The 19253-nt window shown below is 44.5% G+C and overlaps 1 protein-coding gene across 1 annotated transcript in view; it reads left to right on the top strand.

Moving 5' to 3' along the window:
- The first annotated feature begins 9333 nt into the window (after nt 1-9333).
- The window catches only part of LOC131263683 (talin-2), a 53850-nt gene continuing 43930 nt past the window's right edge, over nt 9334-19253 (top strand). Inside the window, exon 1 of the mRNA XM_058265925.1 lies at nt 9334-9425. The gene's annotated coding sequence lies outside the window, so the exon portion shown is untranslated. The remainder of the gene's footprint in view (nt 9426-19253) is intronic.

Below are 19253 nucleotides of genomic sequence, written 5' to 3'. Positions count from 1 at the left end.
AAAAAACGCTTGTCGGACCGATCTGATAAAGCAATCTCGTTGCGTCAATTTATCGGTGTGCTGTTTTAGTTTTCCTTTTTTTCCGTTACCATAGATAACCATCGGGATGTTCGGTTCCCCTAATGTTGCTGTTTTTCTCATTGCTTGGTCGGGATTTCGGTGGAAATTGTTAAAAGTTACTCTATTCCGTATGGAGGGGGAAACTGCGCACGAAAGAAGAACACACTTCGAGATGATAAACGGCCACAGGAAGAATAACAAATCTGGGAAAACGGATTTTTTTTCTTTCGTCCCACCGTTTCCTACCATTTCGGCAGTAAGTGAAACCGATGAGTAAACATTTTAGCAACATTCGAGAAGAAAAGGCCTCCTTTGGCAGGCGGAAGTAAAACAGGCAAAACAAAACGGAAAAACTACTCCTCCTACTGCTGAGGTTTGCTGTAAAGTGAAGGGAAAGTCGGAAGTAAAAGTCGACCCAGGGTGACACGGACATGGACCGGGGTACACGGGGCAGGGGCATGAAGTATGTTTATGCGATTGTTCTGTTTACGCCCGTTGACATCCTTGAGCCCCGCGTGTCCGCCGTTGACTCGTGTCCTTTCGATTGAGCTCACGTGGCGCACTGTCTGAGCTTCCTGAACACATCGGGAGGTGAAGGAATTGATCAGCGGAAATTCGACCCGTACACACACTTACATGCTCTGCTGTTTGCCAGCCCACGAAACGGGCCTTCGACTTGAGAAGAGAGTTGAAAACACACGTTTTGATCGTTTCGAGTTTCGTAAGATTAATGGTAATATTGGCTCGATGGGGGACCAACATTGTTCAAGAGTTCAATCTGAGCAATGTTTAAACGAACAAATTCTTCCCATGATCTGTGTACTTGCTAAGTTAGCACTAGGTTGTTCCTTTGTAACACTAAACTCAAAAAGAGCTAAAGGCGAATGTGAAGAAGAATTAACTATTAACATCTTAAAACATTCCAAGTTCATTAAATTTGAAAAGATTTGAGGGAGTTTTATGTGTAATTAAAATAAATTAAGTTTAAATGTGTTCCCCACAAAAAAAGGTATGGCAAAGTTCTTGAACATACGTTTTCCTAATGGTCACGAATACATATGCCTTACTTTCTCAGCAAACTGGCTCATTTGAAATAATTTGTAAGCTATATGCTAAAGAGTACATCGCAATGTCAAGAACCTCCCAAATCTTCCCCTTAGTCACAAGCGTCTCTGCCTTCCCGAGCAATTCCCGATGATTAGTTGCGTTGCTCATTACATAATGAACAAACATTTGTCGCAAGTGCTGCCATTTCCTGACTCGGAGAAACCTTAGCAAATCGCTCCTCTTAACCAGCAACCCTAAATCCCCCTGGGAATCAACACTGAGGAGGGCTCTGGGTGTTCTCGAGTGTTGAGAAAGTAAGGCTACTTCCAGAATCCATTTATCAGATGAAGTTCGTCCACCAGGGGAAGCTGAACTCCACGCTGGCTAAATGGTTATCAAGACTAAAGACATACAAAGTGGAGACAAATGTGTATGATTGAGCCATGGGGATTTGTGATGTGTCATTCGTAGATGCTTTTCAGGTCGAGAAGATTCTTTTCTTGTAATATACGAAAGAGTGACACGAAGTACAATTGTGGTGAAAAAGCGCAAAATTCATAGGAATCGAAGTTTCTCTTCGACGGTTCAAGAACCGAAGCAATCCAAAACGGGCAGTTCAACACAAAAGAAGCTGGTCCCAAAGTCCCGGATGACGCTGTGGATCTACAAGGGAAGATGGGACAGTCCTCGGTAACGTTGGAAAACTTTGCCGCCATCTTGGCGCCAGTTTTATGTGCAAACAGTTTTATTCTCTGTTCTTGCTTCGTCTCAGACTTCCTCGGAGATGCTACCTCGCACTTTCCTTCCGTTCTAAGACACATTTCTTATATAGTTTCTCCTGGTTTTTTCCTTCGACGTCAGGAAAACGTTCTTCCACTTGCTCACTGTCTTTTCTGAGGAGGCTTCGTTTGATTCCAGCAACCTGGGAAATAGCTTTTAGCTGGTTGTGTTGGCCCACCGCCCATATCACTGTGCCTTTTACTGTTTATGTAACTTTTCGTCCCGTTATTCCCTAGAAATGATTCTGAGTTAACCTTTGTTATGCTTAACAGGAGGCTTGGATACTCATGGAAAGGCAGCGGCTAAGCACAACCATTTGGGCCTGATTGTGGAAACGGAGGGCATCCAGGGCTCGCTTTACGTAGGGTCAAAGAACATTCTAAAGAAGAAATCAGAATGAAAAGACAAATGTCCTTAGAAGCATTAGATCGGCGGTGGGAATCTTTTATGGACGATGATAACTATTGATATCGATGCTTGCCACGCATGACTAAAGAATGCATAAAGTAAGCTGTAATGGCAATTGCAAACGTTCACTGACTGGAACGGGATGTGATTTATTACAGGAGCACTAAAATAAGCGCCCAATCTACATCGAGTACAAAAATAAGTAGTAAATTTATTCTGAAAGTTTTTAAATGCATGCTAAAACTTTTAAATTTGATTATATGGAAGCATAAAAATATATTTTTATTTCGTGGAGTTATTACTCAATCATGATTTTTCTTTTTTTCTTCTGAAGGTAACAAATTTACCAATGTTTTAATAACTTCCTCTGATTTTTTGTTCGGTCCATTAGTATGATGTACCCAGATCAAAAGACACAGACAAGAGACACATGCCATGACTAATGGAAAAGCAAAGTAAATTGTCTTCCTTTATGAGCGTTTGCGGGGTTTTCTAACAATAGACGCAAAGATGTCCACAAGTTTGCAAATAAATATTTTCGTCAATTTGTTTTCCGCTTTCCGACCGACAACTTTATCCATTAGGCTATTTGGCACGTGGTGGCAACCTTATTCACGTTCGTTCCGGCAATGCCTTCCCGGATATCGGGATTGGTAGTTCAGTGAAATATTTCTGACCGATCAATTGCTCCGCTTCGCCCCCCTCCCACGTTTGCCCGGGGTGGATCGATTCGTCACACACCGGAAGCAGCGTGACCGTTCGGCAACCGGCACCGGAACCGATGCGCTGAAAGACAGCAACGTCACACATCAATTTTTATTACCATCGGAACAGGACCTCCGCGCTCTTCGGATTGCCCTCCCGATCCGATAATGCACAGATTTATTTCCATCTACACGGAATTCCCGACTCTTGGCACTTCCGGTGTGCCGAACCGAGAGGGCGTTAGAGCGGATGTATCGCAGGAAGATGGTAGACCGGTAGCCGTCTTTAAAACCTTATCGAACAGATCGAAGATTCGAATAACTCCCTGCGTATCGAATCGAAACACAACAGCCATAAATAAAAACAAATCAATTGTTCTCTTCGACTTTTCCGTGTTTTCCCTTCCATTTTGCCCCGTGTGACCACACTTTCGATACGGTTTTACTCGTCGACCTCTTTTGGTTTCCAATCTCTGGGAAAATGTCCTGCAACTCTCTACTAGTGTCCGAATTAGTTTCGCCGATTGATCTCTACTAGTGAAGCCAAATAAATCTTTGCGCTCTCTTCGGAAAGGAGGGGCAAAGGCAAGTTAAATCAACCGTACTACAACAAGGGTGACAACAAAATTTATACAAATGGCGATGGGCTGAAACGGATCCTTAGTTTACTCCCAGAACAACCACGAGGACTTATCACTTTGCGATCGAGGAAACAAACTAGAGGTTGTTTCTTTTATCTCTTAGTTTTTCGTCCAAATCGACATGGTTGGAAAGATTCCGAAACGATTTAACATATGACACGCTGTGGGGAGTCCTCTCCGTTACATTTATTTTGATCAGTAAAATTCAAATGTTCATTTTCATGCTATGCCTTGGAAAACGGGACACTCTTACCCGAGAGTGACAGTTATGTTTTCCAACCCATCATTTCATGTCGCCATGGGGAAGAAGAGGGAGAGATTTTCCACTGCCTTAAAAGGGTAGATAGTTGTTTCTGCTCCATCTGTCTGTGACTTTGGTCGATGCCGAAGAAAAAAAGACCGCTCAGACTATGACTCATCTCGTGGCAAATGGAGATTTATTATCCTCGATAGTTCAGCAACGCTCCGATACGATAATCGTTCGGTTCGTTCGAGGAGGCGGTATGTGCACGTGGTAGAATTTTTATGTTATGCTTGCCGTTTCGCTCCCTTTACGAATCACTCCGAATGTAGGGAATAGAAAATTGCAGTAAATGTACCGTGAATGTACTTCGAGATTGCAGGGAGACGGCGTTGAGCTCGACAGAGCAATCATGAATTGGAGACAGAGTTGGGAAATATTTTTAATTGCATCCCAAAATCTCTAGCATATCCGTATGAATAAAAACTATCGAAAAGGGGTGCTCTTTATCAATAAAAACATAAACACTTGAGATGCTACGGAAGCCAAAACAGACACTTCGAAATTACAGCATTTATTTATGCAGTTGCGCCCGAAATTCGCCACGAGTCCCGTTGCTGATTGTCATCATCTCTTCCGGGTCATAAAAATCAACCCAACCCGAATCCCCCTCGAATCGAGGCCGTAACCAACCCTCCCGCGATGTTCTCATGCATATTTATTGTGTTCATTTGCAGGCCGAAGCACTCGGGGGGGTTGAAAAATGATGAAACTTCATGCCACTTTTTTCCTCCAGTGCTCATTGACAAGATGATGACAAGACACTCCGCAGATGCATTGGATCACTGGAGCTAAAGAAGAGGATTTTCAACGACTCAACGCAAAGTAAAGCTAACCTTCGTCTTTTCATGTTTTCTACGCCTCTGAAGAGTCCGATCGGCACCGAAGCAGATTAATTCGAGCTGATTTCGCAGGCGTCATTAACTCGTAATTTAACGATTTTTTACGACCCTCCCAATGTTAGTTTCCGTGGTTTAATGATAGTTTCCTTTCGACGGGCCAACTTCCCCTTCTAAGGATCATCGCTTTTTTCTACTGGTTTTGTGCACTGTGAAGCGATGTTAAAACAGGGAAAATTTAATTGTCACCAACGAAGGACAGTTTGCCAGAAGTAAAGAAGGAGCAAGTAGAAGCGCGTTCACATCTGCACCACTTTCCGGCACAAGGAAACATCCATGCAAATGGAAAACGTTTGAAAGAGAATGATAAAATCCATCCTGAAGGGAGGAAACTCGCGTCCAGTTTAGTTTTTGGGGAACGAAGTGTTGCCTTTAAAAAGATCTAATCAACTGTTTTGTTACACTTTTTTGTGAAACCACAAAACCATTTGAAGAATCGATAAGGATAACAATTATAGCTAAAACAAACAACAATAAAGCAGTGACATCTTCAATAGCCCTAGGACGTTAAGATGACTCCACGGTGTCGCAGGGAAAACGATCGAAAGGATTGGATTTTACTTCCGCCCAACGAAGGATAAAAGCGGAACATAAAAATAAACGCATGACAGAGCTCTGTGTCTTGGAGGTTGTTGTTCCGAAGAATTCACCGTTCCATTGGAGTGTCATAAATCAATTTCCACCGATCCACCCCGACTTCTCTGCCTTCCGTTCGCGGAAGTCAAGGCCCGGAAGTTGTCCATAATGGCAGCGTTACTGAAACCGATTTTAGCCGGAGACTGTGGAAAACTTGCTTGTGCATCCGGAGTGAGGGCACACAATTCGTCCGAACGTTTCGGATGATACTTTTTTTTTGCTGTTTTCCTGTCCTTCCCTACCGTTTGAAATGCTGCCAAGGCGGAGTCTCGCAAGGGCGATATGAATATTATTCGCCTTTTCCGCGGAAGGCGAGCCGCTTGAAGGCTTTCTGAAATAATGTTATTACAGTAATGCATTGCAGGATGCCAACGTTTGTGCTGGATTTGTTTGCATGACGTGGAAAGTGATATTTATTTATCTCCTTACTTCAGGGAGGGTGACAAAAAGGTCCTTCCTACCCTTCTCTTTGGTTGACAATGTTCAGTTTTGAGAATAAGAAGAGGAAAACCGTGCCGGCAACTCATTTACTGGCAAATCACCTGCACGTGACCGTTTATTTGGCCTTTCTGCATGAAATTCTGTTCAATCTGACAAAGAAATTAATTAATCATGCAACTTGAAATGTTGTTAACATGCTTAACATAAGGTGAGAAGAGCGTTTATTATAATAAAATTCTTAAAAACTTACCTAACAACAGATGCAATAAAACCAAAATGAACCAAACCGTAGAGCCATTTAAGTCGAACTAAATTATGAGTAACGTTCACCGAAGAATTTTTATGTTGCTTAACCATTTCAGAACAACCTTCTCTTCTAATTCTTAAATGCGTCCTTTTCGAGCCCTCTTATACTTCATCCTTCCTTTACGACTTATTTATGCGAATCAACGAAAGTGCAATAAACACCAACGTTCGAGCGCGCCAGGAAGGGAGGATAAAGTTGAACTCTAAACACCGACAAACACAACACATCCTTTCGGGTGGCGCTAGGATTGCGGAGATCGGAGCCCGTGCAGCTTAAAAGTTGGTCGGAATTTAATCAAATTAATTGAAAACATTACCATTACGCTCACGCAATCCCGGGCGGGCAGCTGTCATAATCCGTGTCCGGGGACCCTTGTCCGGGATTTTTGCACTTTGCAGAACGAGTCCAGGCCATAATGTGTGCAGACCATAATCGACTAGCTTATTCCGCACACTACTTGACATGTGGACGATTCGGCACAAATGGTTGTGCGCGCGTTTTTCCACGTTGTTATTCCTTTTGAACCAAAAATTTTAACATTATCATCATGGAGTACAGAGTTTCTTGCGTAAAATGAAGATTCATCGATAAATCTCGGTGCGATTTCAAACGCACCACATTGATGGGCCGAAACGTACAATGCGTAAGTGAACCAAATCGGACGGGGTGTTAAGGGAAAATCAAGGGAGAAAACGATATCTCGTGGAACTTGATTCAATTAATCGGGATGGTAATGAAAATTTATGGCCCAATTTGCTGCGTGCCTGTTGACAGGCAGGTTGCGAAAAGTGGCCAGAGGGATATAAATACATTTATTAAATGAAAGTACTTCATGAGTACCAACCGATTGCCGATTCGCACAATTTCGTGTACTCCAGAGATGTGCGTTATGAGCGTTCTTTTCCCTTTCTGTCGACTGTAGGATGTCCTGTTGCAAACCTCAGTATTCTTTATTCATCTACAACTTTGCAAACTAACAGCTCAGAAAAAAAACCCTACAGAAATGTAGTATGTAGGTAATATTTCTTCCATTTTAATACTGCGGTATTGTTGTCCAATTTCAAATTTGCCTTGGAATCTTCGTCAATGTCTTACTATTTACAACTACTTCATGGACTCCAGAAGAACAATTAAATGTAGAGAAAACACGGATTCATAGTGGCTTCTTCTCATGTTCATGTGTTTCAGCTTCAATGCCTCAGTTTGTTTTATTTTAATGCTCCGACACGGGGGTTTTCCTCTTCGTCAGTAACAACTGGGTTTGGTGGCTGCTGGGAGGGAAAAATTTCGCAATTGGTGGCGCCATTCAGTCGCCAAGCTTAACTTTTCCTTTTTCGCAGCATATTCCCATTCCCATCGTTGCGTTGAACCTGGTGCGAAAGAAAGAAATGCAGAATGCGCAGGCTATTCTCGTCGAAAGGGGGAACAAAACCATCACGAGCTACTAACTGACAAAACCCGCTAGTGTTATGTGCATCGTGTGAAAGAATAAAATGGCGGGTTGCGCAGAGACTCGGTGGCCCCATCTCGTAAATAGATACTACCGATTTTTCCTGCAGTGGGCAGAACAAACTCTATCGGGAAAAAATGATGATACTGCTAGAAACGAACCATATAGGCTTAGGAACAAGAGCAGAATGAAGAATTTGGTGGTAGAACGGATTTCCGGGTAGGATAATGACATAAAGCTGGCGCCAACAAGACTGCCCGCAGATTTTTGCCCCATGGTTGGAACATTGACGCAACCGAGGGAAAACGCCCAGTAAACTGATTTTTATCTTTTCTGCAGTGGAAACTTTAGTTTGTTACTGACAAGATAACCAGTTTACTTTAGCTGGCATCCAAATTGATTCATTCATGTTGCAGACATTTTGTTTTGTAGATGCACATGTTTTAGAATGATTCTGCGAGTGGAAAACGTACTACCTTTCTTTTCTTTTATTTTCTAGCTCCGAACAATACATCTACGCCATTTTGTTTCTCTTTTTCCTTTCAGAAGTCATTGTCCGTTTATATACTTTATCTACCTGCTCCAGCACAAGATAGATTGGTAAGAAGAAAAGAGCGGAAAGAATACGGGCTGTTTTCTATTCTTCCGAGAAACGGTAGACCCCACACTCTTGTACTTCTAACGTCGTGCGCAAAGACAGTTTGCGACGGGGAGACCCGACAAGTCGTTCCTTTTTATGGCAAGGAAAATATCAAACAACCAGTAGCGAAACAGCATCATGGTAGCAGCCATCAGCAATTTTCCCGGACCGCTCGAGGTGTGGGTGGATCCATGCGGCAACGGAAAACTGCGCAAAGGACCGTTTTCTTAGATGTTGTGCGCGAGTTTTCTTTGCTGCACGAGCCAATGAACTTACGGTCGTGATTTAGGATTGGGGGTCGTTAGACTAGCTATCTTTTAGAGCAAAATCTCCATTTGCTGGAAAGATGGATTCAGCATTATTGTATATAAATGGCAAAATAGAGTTAGGAATGTTTACTGTGCATAATATAAGGCCATGTGGTTCATTGAGTCATTCAAAGGATATTCATCTCGTTTCCTAGTTTCAAAAATAGTTAGGACCATGCCACATTCCTAGCCGTAGTAGCACCTCAATATTTATTTTGAGAATTAAAATACATAGAGAAGATGTTTATTTTATGTTCGTTTGATAATTTAAATGCATCTTGCATAACGCTGTGCGTCTTCACGATTTTACATAAAAGCCAGACTACCAACAAATTTTTATTTTATAGTATTTTTATCGAGTTATTGCAAACTAGTTGAAAAATATTAGAATTGTGATTTGGAGCTTCGTCATATGCAAACGCTTTGAAACACGGGTTGTCCTCGGGGACATATTCCTTGAAGTCCATAGTGCGAAGAATGGGAAATAGTTGTTAGTTATTTGAACTACTAAACTTAAAAAAATAGTTAAATAAATTAAAGTTAAACTGTTCAATTAAAATTAAGTATCTTGGCAAGAAATAGGTTAGGACTAGATACCTTGGTAAATCGGTTTAAAAACCGGTTGAACCGGTTCACAAAGATCTTCTATCTCTTTTTGTTGTTCTTTATCTCTTTCTGTCGCTTGTCTGTCATCGCAAAACGGTGTATCAGAAAAAAGTAAACATCTTGGACGTTTTAGTTTGTGCCGCGGTATTTTCCGTGCTTTTCCGCAGTGAAAAACATCCCCAAACCTCCCAAAACAGGTATGTTCGTTTAATTAAATCGTTCTGAAGTGCGTGGGTGCTGTAATCCGGCTGATTGGCGTTGTGCAAGTGCCGGAAATTGTGTTCATAATCTGCATCTGGTTGGTCACGCAGAATTCACCGAAAAGCTAGCTCAGCTCTGGTTGAATGGTGTTTCGCAGTTAAACTAGCAGAAATGCAGTCTGTTAACTATGGGAAATGAAGAAATATGCTGGTGCCGCCACTTTACTGTACGGTTTTGTTGAAACAAACGAGTTATTACCATTAAATTATGGATTTTCCTTCCGTGCTTAACCATCCGGAGCCGCCATTTTTTCCACCCATCGATCCGCTGTGTCAACACTAATCCTGTGGTGCTTCGAGGAGATGCAAAATGGGTTTTCTGTGCCTGTTGTGGGTGGCTTTTCGAGACTGCTCCACCCTAATAGAACGAAACGCCCGAAGTCCATTCTTTATGAGAATAAAAAAAGGAGGACGTGTCGTTATGATTCATGTCGCTTCAACGCGGTACGATAAGAACGCTGGATTTGCTCGGAAACGCTATACAAGGAGACCTTCACCAATTGCCGAGCAGACTGATAAGGAAATGCAACGAACGGTGGCAACAGTCTGCTACTATCATCTCGCACCAGCACATTGTTCCATGTAGTTGGAATGTGATTTCCTGCTTTCCGAACGACTTCTTCACATAACGTACCAGTCAACTGGGAAAAGTCTCCGTTCATTGCACACGATTTAAAACCCATCCTGGTCAGCGGCACCCGCGTCAGCGAGAACCAGTGATGCTTCAATGGACGGTAGAACGGTTTATTTTACGTGATCTAAAAATAACTGCATATGAAATCATCGAGCGTTATTTTTGGCTTCGAAAACAGTGAACTACCACGCCGGAGGGAAGGAGAAGGAGATCGCAGGGCAGGGAAGCTAGAGGGGGGCGTTCTTTTGCGGTGGACAGGTCGAAAGGTAAAATGTTCAACTGCGTTTGAAATGGTACAGTTGAATGTAGTTTACCCAACCACCCATTGGTATTCCCCAATGGAAAGTGGATCTCGTGGTCTCCAAAAGAAAACGAATTCCCGCGTCGGGTTAAAACGGAAATCGGACACCTATACATTGCTTCCCCGAGGGACAACTTGTTTCTCGGCTCGACACACCCGACTCCACGGTGGAATGCTGTCAATCAATCAGCATGCCGAGATGAGTCTGTGATCTACATGAGAGTCTATGGAACTCGTTTGATTGGGGATCAATGGGTTTGCTAGCTGGCATTTGTGACCCGTAATCGGTTACCGAACATAATCTCCCGAACTGACATAAATGTTTAGATTAATTATTGGATAACGGACAAAACAGCTAAACATAAGTATAGGCTCCTAATCCAACTTTATTTAAGGTAAATCATGTGAATTAAATGCAGCTAGCATGTGCAAAGAGTTTACCGATGCGTTAGATGGTAATAATTACACAACGATGGTGCGCTTGGTATGTGCAATCATAACCTACAATTTTCTCTTTCCAGTATCTACGGTCTAGGGATCGTTTAATCTCGTACCATGATAGATTTGCGAGTCCGAATGGTCGATTGCCACTAATCATGCCGACCTTCGCCGATGTTGCCGTTGATTTGGGTGGCTTCGTCCGTGATGGATATCTAACAGGCAAGTCGGACAAGTCGCTCCCGCGAAAGGGAGCCACTGTTGTCCGCGTCGACAACCGAGATTGTTGCCACCGATACCGGTTTGCCTTGAGGATGGGCAGAGCATGGGGTGAGCTACAGTCGGAACCGGGATCAGTGCTGGGATCTGCACGATGTTGGCTTCCCCAACACCCCAGACTGCTGGACAGCGGTTTCCATTGAGTGCCATTTTCACCCCGTTGTTTGGTGCAGTTATGAATGGCAGGTTTTGTAGACCAGCATACCGACGCTAACGCGAACCGGTGCGGTTTTATACACGGTTTTCTGGAGAAGAATATGCACACACACACAAAGACACACTTACCCACCAACTAGTTCACGCAATTGCACTTGCACTTGATGCACACTTGCAGCTGTGTGTACGGAGACGGATCGATGAAATGAAGCAACACCCACTCTCGTGTCTCTGGTCCGCGCTGGCACGTAGGTGCTTGTTGTGGAGCAGCTTGCTGATATCATTGCTGAACTATTTTTACACAAGTTTTCCGTTTGTGGTGCTTTGCATGGCACGATATTCACATTCAAGCAAGCTTCGGATGGAGAAGTAGGAGCACCAGCAGGAGCCTCCTTGGATACATTTGTGGAGCCTTTTGTGTGAAGCAGAGCTGACCGACAACGTTGTTCGCCATCGTCTTCTTCGTTCAACTTTTCGCCCTGACGCCTTCGCATATTCGCGCCCAATTGGCCATAACTCCGGAGCACAGGCCGGGGGCGGACGATTGGTTTTCGAATCGGCGTACGGTTGCGTGTGGCGTAACCTGCAACACGGGCTGCGACGCCAAAACCGAAAGGAAACAAATCCTACGCATTACTCCCCGGCCATGCGGGCGATCGCTGTCGCTAATCTAACACTGTTCTAAGGTTGGATGAATGAATTGATTCTCTCGCTCCAATTCTCTACCGCTCGCACTCTACGCCATTCAAGGTGTTTAAGTAGTTGATCGAATAAATGTCACTACAAAGTATAAGTAGTGGGACGGATTTGGATGAAATATGGAAGGGAAGTGGACCTTTACGATGGATCCAGTTATTCGTCACTCGCTGGACGTTGACAGATTTTATGAATGGCAAGAGAAGGCAAGCAATTTCATGGTTGGGATTAACATTATTCAGGCCGTTATTTGGTAACATTTCTAGTTTTTTTTGTATTTAATTTTTAAACCCTTTTTAGAATGTATTTCAAATTTTTGCGAAACACCATTTGATGTTCATCCGATTTCCCCTGGAGAAAGTAGCAACCGTTGGGAGACAGTTGGGTGTAGTAGGCCCATCAGCGCTGGTCAAAGGGGCTAAACAAGTGCCATGTACCATGCTCGGTGACTTGGCACCCCCTTTTTTGGCACGTAACGGCAAGTGAATCGTTGACAGGTGCCGCGCAAAGGGAAGAAACTCAGCCTTCGACTCTGAAAGTGTCATTTCTCGTTGAAACCGGGTTGGATTGCGGCGGACCCGCTTTTCACCGGACTGTGGTTTTCTTCGGACCAGTAGTCGTTTTCTCCCGTTCAAACTGGTCCCTTTGGGTTCACATTCCACAGCTTCTTGTTGAAAAATATGCAAGATGCTCGTGGAACATCCCAAACCGTTTGATTTGATGATTCAAACATGCATTCTTCCGAATAATCTCCAAATTTCTATCGCAAAGGTTGTGAGTGTTCTGTCTGCCAGAGCGCACACGTAAAGTTTTCCTAAGTTATGGAGCAGAACCGCGAGAGCGTTCGCGCAAGAAATGCCTATATGTGTAATCAAATAATTACCAAGCTTTGCCTTCCTCCGTGGTGGAGTCTATTGATTTTATGGCATACCAGAAGCGGATCCTCATCGATCGCGCGAAACCGCCCCAGCATCTTCAGGGCACTCTTTTGGCTCGTGAGTTTTTCTCGCGAACGCGGTCGCGGTTTTCGCGCTGTTGATGTGGTTGCACGAACGGTCGGGGGGTTTGTCACGATCATGCTCGCGGCACCGTCTTCAGTACGTACGATCAGGTTGTCGGTGCCGGTTCGCTTTCGGTTCAGTACAGTGCGGTTCTCCACGAACGGTGGGTGTGGGGACAGGATCCCTGAAGAGTCCGAGCAAAGGTAAAGGTTTGCGCGCGCGCGCACTCACAAGCCGTTTCTTTCTCACCCCCTCCGTCCGTTATTCCCGTGGTGCTGATCTTGCTTTTTTAGGTAAGGTGCTACGCCAGCACCAGAATTATTGTGTGGAGTTGTGCAAATATGTTTGTGTGTTATATTTTCATAAAAAGCTAGTCAACGTTGCTAGTAGCTACAACGTACATAGAGGTTGATATATAATGTTAATTTTTTTAAAGGAAAAGTTATAACTTGGTGACAGTAGTGAAAAAAAATCAACTGCAAATCGTTTCTTTTACAATGTTATGCGTAGCGTTGAGAAATCGAACGTGGTGAAAGAAACGTGAAGGAATTTACCAAACAACAGATTGTGATCAACATCATGTGATGTTTGCGGTGCTGTGCGTACAAGAAACATTTGGAAAGGGGGGGTGAACCTTTATCTCCGTTTTCAACCTTTCCCACTCCCCCCCGCCCCCCCCCTCATTTTTTCTGCCAACAATCCTTTCCATACTTCACCGCTAATTAGTTTAGCGAATGATCCGCTTAATTCAATTACTACATCCTGCAACTTTTTGGCTCTGCTTTGTGTCCGTTCGAGTTACAATTTTTGCCAGCAAAGACGGTGGTCTTTAAACTGTGTCTTTAGCTAGGGGCGTGTTCAGTTTACGTTTCTTATGTTTCTTGTCCCACTGGGATGGTAACTGTTTTGGATGGGATGCACCGGAAATTAGTTATCAAACGTGTGTGAAAATTCTGTGCTTTTGGAGCGTTGCGAACGTTAGCAAAAAGTGATCAACTATTCTACCCAAAAAGAGCGAGAGTTAACAAAGCTCAAACAAGCTCGGAGTGTATTCGGAAAGACGAAGTTAGAAATGAAAATATTAGTAAACATCCCCTAGGGTGCGCCACCCCCAGCCGAGTTTCGCTGTGAGGCAACATAAGAATTAAGTGTATTTTTATAACATAAAAATGTGGTTTCGAGAGTTTCGCTCGAAAACTCGGCCGATCAGCGTGTGTAACGTGAAGCATAATTTCGCCCACCCATCTGCAAAACAGCTTTGGCGTCGAGTGTGTGTTACTACCTACCTATCGTGGCCGTGTGTATTGCTCCCCGTTGAGTCCCACTACTCTCTAGTAAGACAACCGGCGCCTCCACACTGATCGAAATAACCTCGAAATGTGTACAGCACGTCGGTGTAAGAGGGTTCGTCCCACATCCGGACAGAATCGGAGATCGCAGCGGCAAAGGGTGTGTTGTATGTGAGCGGCGTGTCTACAAATGGCCTACGATTTCTGAAATCCGTCAATAGCTTGAGAGAGCCTCAGGGTTGCTCGCAACCCTTAAACACGTTTCAAATTCACATTAAAATATGTTGTTAAAAATGTTTAGATTCCTCATAGGTTCGGTGATCGATAAGCCTGAACATGAACAGCTGCGCCATTGTTCCTACACGTAATTGTGTGAAACTGCTGTGAGGTTGTGATAGGTTAATTGGAAAACGTGGGGGACGCCCAACTGAAGGTTAACCATGATCAGTGTTGGATGTTGATGACGTGCTATTTAGCTGAGCAAAGATTTATCGGAGCAGAACTGAAGCCAATGGTACTCATTTTGTGAATCATCCGGATGGTACTCCGTGATCTTCGGGGATCTGGCCAAAAATAAGTCAGTTCTTTTATAGCGCACTCTGTTCACTACTGCATAACATTGGTGAAATGTTAAATGGGTTGTAAACATTGTTGGTATTCCGTCTTTAAGACTATAGAAGATGAGGATTGATTGGTTTCCTCGGAAACTTAGTGACGGCAATCCAACATCCATTATTGCAGGAGGAAACCACCTAACGTTAGTAACCAATTGGTTCCGAGAAAACCGTCGTGAGTCAGTGACGAAATTTTCTTGAATTAGCTCGCGTCTGAGTAATACACTTTTCACCTCATGGCCACATCTGTGCACTCGTGGCGGCGGCGGTAGCACGCCACGTCACACACACACACCGCGACCGAAACCGGGGGAGAGAAACTTGCCCACCACAACTGCTCCGATATCGCCGGGATCGGACGTCGGTTCGCATCCGGTTAACCAGTTTTTTTTGCCGTCTCCTGGCGCTCTCCCGCCCCGTCTGGTGGTGATTTTATCTCTGGCCCCGCGTCCCAATATAAGTCGGTTTTATGAGATCACAGGTGTGCGTTGTTGTTGATAGTTGTTGTTTTTCTGCCATGTTGTGCCCGATGCCTTTTTTTTTGCTGGGCTCGAGGAGGAACTTGTTTTCAGAGCACTCCGTTGGGGGGACTGCTCGTCCTTCGCTCATTACGTCAAGGAGACGGACCCAGCGGTTCGCTCATTCGCGATCTCCGCCTATCTCAGTGTGTCCCGCCTATGTTGGCTAAAATCCAGCCGTCAACTTTCTTTAATAACTCTTTTTCGACATTCTGTTTTCCTCCAAAAAATCCGCGATAGTGTCGTGCCAACGTGCCGCAATGCAATCGACATCTGCACGACTCGTTTTCCCAACCCGTCTCTTCCTTTCCCAGTTGCAACATCCTGCCGGTGTGTGTCCGAAAATCTGAAATCTCCCATCCAGTATCCAGAGTTTTTTGGGGATTTGTGGCATGTGTCCGCGCGCTGGATAATTCGGTCGTGTTTCGTCCACGCCTCTCGCCTGTGATGTGGCGAGCGGGTTATAAATAGTTTTCGATCGTGTTCGAACAACAACCACCACCGCACGTAAATGTTGTCCCGCTTTTGCTATATTGCAAGATGTTTTCTGGCGTTTTACTTGCAACATCTGGTGTAATGAAAATAAGATTTCTTTTCCACCAAATTAGCCCTATATTAGGTTAGAGGATCGCTCTGTTAATGCTTATCACATTAGGAATATCTTGTAGAAGGACAATCCCCAGAATGTCTGTAAACTCAACCCCAGTATTCAAAATATTTTACAACCTATGAAATCTCATAAAACATAGCGTTACAAACTATCATCCAAACAGACCATGTGGGATTGTCAACACTGACGCAATCGACCAACGATCGTGGCTCGCCCAATGAACCCAAACGGTCCGTAATGACGATACCGTCTGTCACTCAGTTGATCATTCATCCGGATCTTCGGCGAACCAAAAAAAAAAGAAACCGTCAGCTGATGTAAACCATGGGAAGGAAGAAAATGCGTATAGTATAAGATCCGAGATTTTCCTCCCCACCCCCACCCCATTCAGCTTGTTTTATGGCATGTCATATTTCCACCATAATGCAGACGCGACTGGCTGGCTTGGCGTGTGCCGAATTTGTTTGGCAATCCATCCGCGCGTCGATGGCAAAGTGGCTGAGGGGGGTTTAAATTTAGAACTTAAATATTTCTTGCACGCTCCGTAGCTCGATGCTCTCGACTTTTCGGGTGTGTTAATGAGGGGGTGAGAGGGTGAGAGGACAATGGTTTTAGCAGAGATGTTTTACAGATCATTTATTACCGCTCATGTGTTTCCAAAAGTTCATCCAGAAAAGTGGATCGCCTCTGCGGTTTGTTTACTAGATAAATATTGGACTTCACCTCGTTTTCCTTTTTTATCGAAACAATCATAAAGATAACAACATTAGTCTCCCATACGGGTGATACCTTCTGGCGATAGGTAGGAAAAGAATGTCGAGAGATAAGCCACTCTGTAAGGCCACTTTGTTAGGAGACCGGTTTAGCAGAACAGGTTGCTCACCTGTTGTTATCCAGGGGGGTTTTGTTGTGCTTTCAGTTCCTCCGTATGGTCGGTGTTTAGCATAAATGCCAACCCCTTAAACAACACCCCTTTGGTTGGAGTCGATTTAAAGTCTTTGCCCTCTACGCCAAAATAAGGCGTATTGGTTTCCGGCAGCCAGTTCGAGTGGTCAAACGAATGACGACGCCGACGACGTAGGACGTCAATTAGCGTTCATTGTCAGTGGAGTCGGTGGTAAGACGAGCCGCCCGACACTAACTGGTCATTGATATGGCCGTAGTCAACGGGGACGTGCATTACCTCATCGATGATGATGGCAGAGGCAGGCCATCGCTTAGAGGTCGCCATCTACTGGTCGTATCTACTGGCAAACCATGGAACTGTACTGGTAGATCTCGACGCCGCTAATTGAGGAGGTTAATTCCGCGCGAAGTCTCTCGCTGCTCAATCGTCTCAAAGATCATGACGTCATTTTTTTTCCAACAGCTTGCAAATGGCCGTCCTTGTTGTCGATTTGTGTTGTGATGTAGGAAGCGGGTGGAAAAAATTCGAATTCTGCACACCCATTTGGGGGGTGGTGTGTTGGTCCGAACCGCGAGTAATCGTCGGACGTTTGTTTGAGTGTGTGTTAAATATTTGCTACTCCAGCGACTTCCTTCCGCTCGCTCATGCGACCGAGAGGGGTTTTAATATTCGTATTCGATCGTCGGTTCGATTTAGCTTGGTGGGCGCCATTTATGGTGAGGTGCCTCACCATCAACGGAATCGCTTAGATTCTTCCTGGGCCCGACGATCGTTGAGTTGAGGGGACAGAATGCTACTGCGACTCCCGAAGCTATAGTTGTGGCCGGTAAAGGCATTCGAGATTGTGACTTGCAGTCCAACGTGGGTCAGTCAGGACGAGAGGGATGGGTTGGAATGTTGGTAAGAATAATAAACATAACCTAAATTTATCTCCGCGAGGCTGCAGAGACACAAAACGTACCTCTTCCAAGCAAGACGCAGCGAAACGAAGCATATGTCGTTGAATGAACGATGGCAGAACATAGCATATAAACTGTGGAACGAAGCGTACACAATCGAATGCTGATGCCCAAAAAGGTCGATCAACCAACAGATTGTCGGCCTTCGGAGGGGCCAGCAAACACCAACCAAGCAGTTTGCTACATTATGGAGTTTGACTTAGAGCCAGTACTCTCTTGGGGAACTTCCAGTCTTTCCAAACCCCAAACACGCGTATCGACGGACATCTTCTCTTGCGTGTTGGCTCGAAGATGGTTTGCATGCGGTACGCAAATGCAAGTATGTTTCGCTTTCGGCACGATTTAGGTGCGTTTGTTTTGGCGTTTCATTCCGAGCCGGTTTAAATAAACAATTCGGGGGTTTGTTAATTAAATTAGCTGCTTAGCTTATACCACAACCCCAATGCTGGCCAAAGGGAAAACGATCTCCGAAGAATAGTCCGTGGTTTTAGCAACCGATTTTGTCCGATGCCAGTTTTAGCGCTGCTTTAAAGCTCGGTGGGGGGATTAGTGGGAAGTGTGGTGTAGTGGTCAACTTATGGCTAGACAAGTTGCGGTCGTAACTTGGCTTAGGAAATGTCATGTGAATATTTTATGATTATTCTGGCGCCGCATCGCGTGAAGGTGATCGAGCGTGTGGAATCGAGGAAGCACCATGTTCGTAAAGTGTGAAGCAATCGGTGGCGTGCGCCCCTTTTTCGGATTAGTGATTCTTGGGCGACGGTTTTCCCTCTGTATGGCATACACTAACAACCCAATCAATGTTCATTAGGACCCTTTGCATGTTTGTCTTTCGATGTAAAACAATTTAAACATTCATTTTCGATTCTGCATTTTATGTCTTAAATTTCTCTTTTCCACAGCATCAGAGGTTACTTTGATGTCTCAATGCTCCTTTCTACTGTTTCTCCAAAGAAAGTCTGGACATGGCCGTCTGCTGTTCAACACCTAAGTATGATCGATTGATCTAATGGTGGCCAATTGACGCTGGAATTGTGAAACGCACCCCAGAGTTCGAGCGGGTTTCAGTAACTTGGCCCTGGATGGACACTCGTGAATACTTAATTTATGATCGCACTGATTGTGGCCATCGGAACACTGGTTGTCTTTGAGGCTGTGGTATTCGGTTCGGTTCGTGGAGTGCATTTCAAGGGCCGTACTGCGCAATCAAAAATAGTCTTATTTATGTGCGTCTGATTTTCCGGATGTCCCTGGTGCAAGTGTCTTACGATGGAGCTCGGTTTGCAGCTACTACATATCGTTCAAGCGGAGAGGGCGCCTTTGCACATTTATTTAGCCATGTCAGCATAGCACGCGCGGGTTC

This window comes from Anopheles coustani, chromosome 2 (genome assembly GCF_943734705.1).
Source record: "Anopheles coustani chromosome 2, idAnoCousDA_361_x.2, whole genome shotgun sequence".
Taxonomy (NCBI): Eukaryota; Metazoa; Arthropoda; class Insecta; order Diptera; family Culicidae; genus Anopheles; species Anopheles coustani.
This window is presented reverse-complemented; position numbering and strand designations above follow the sequence as displayed.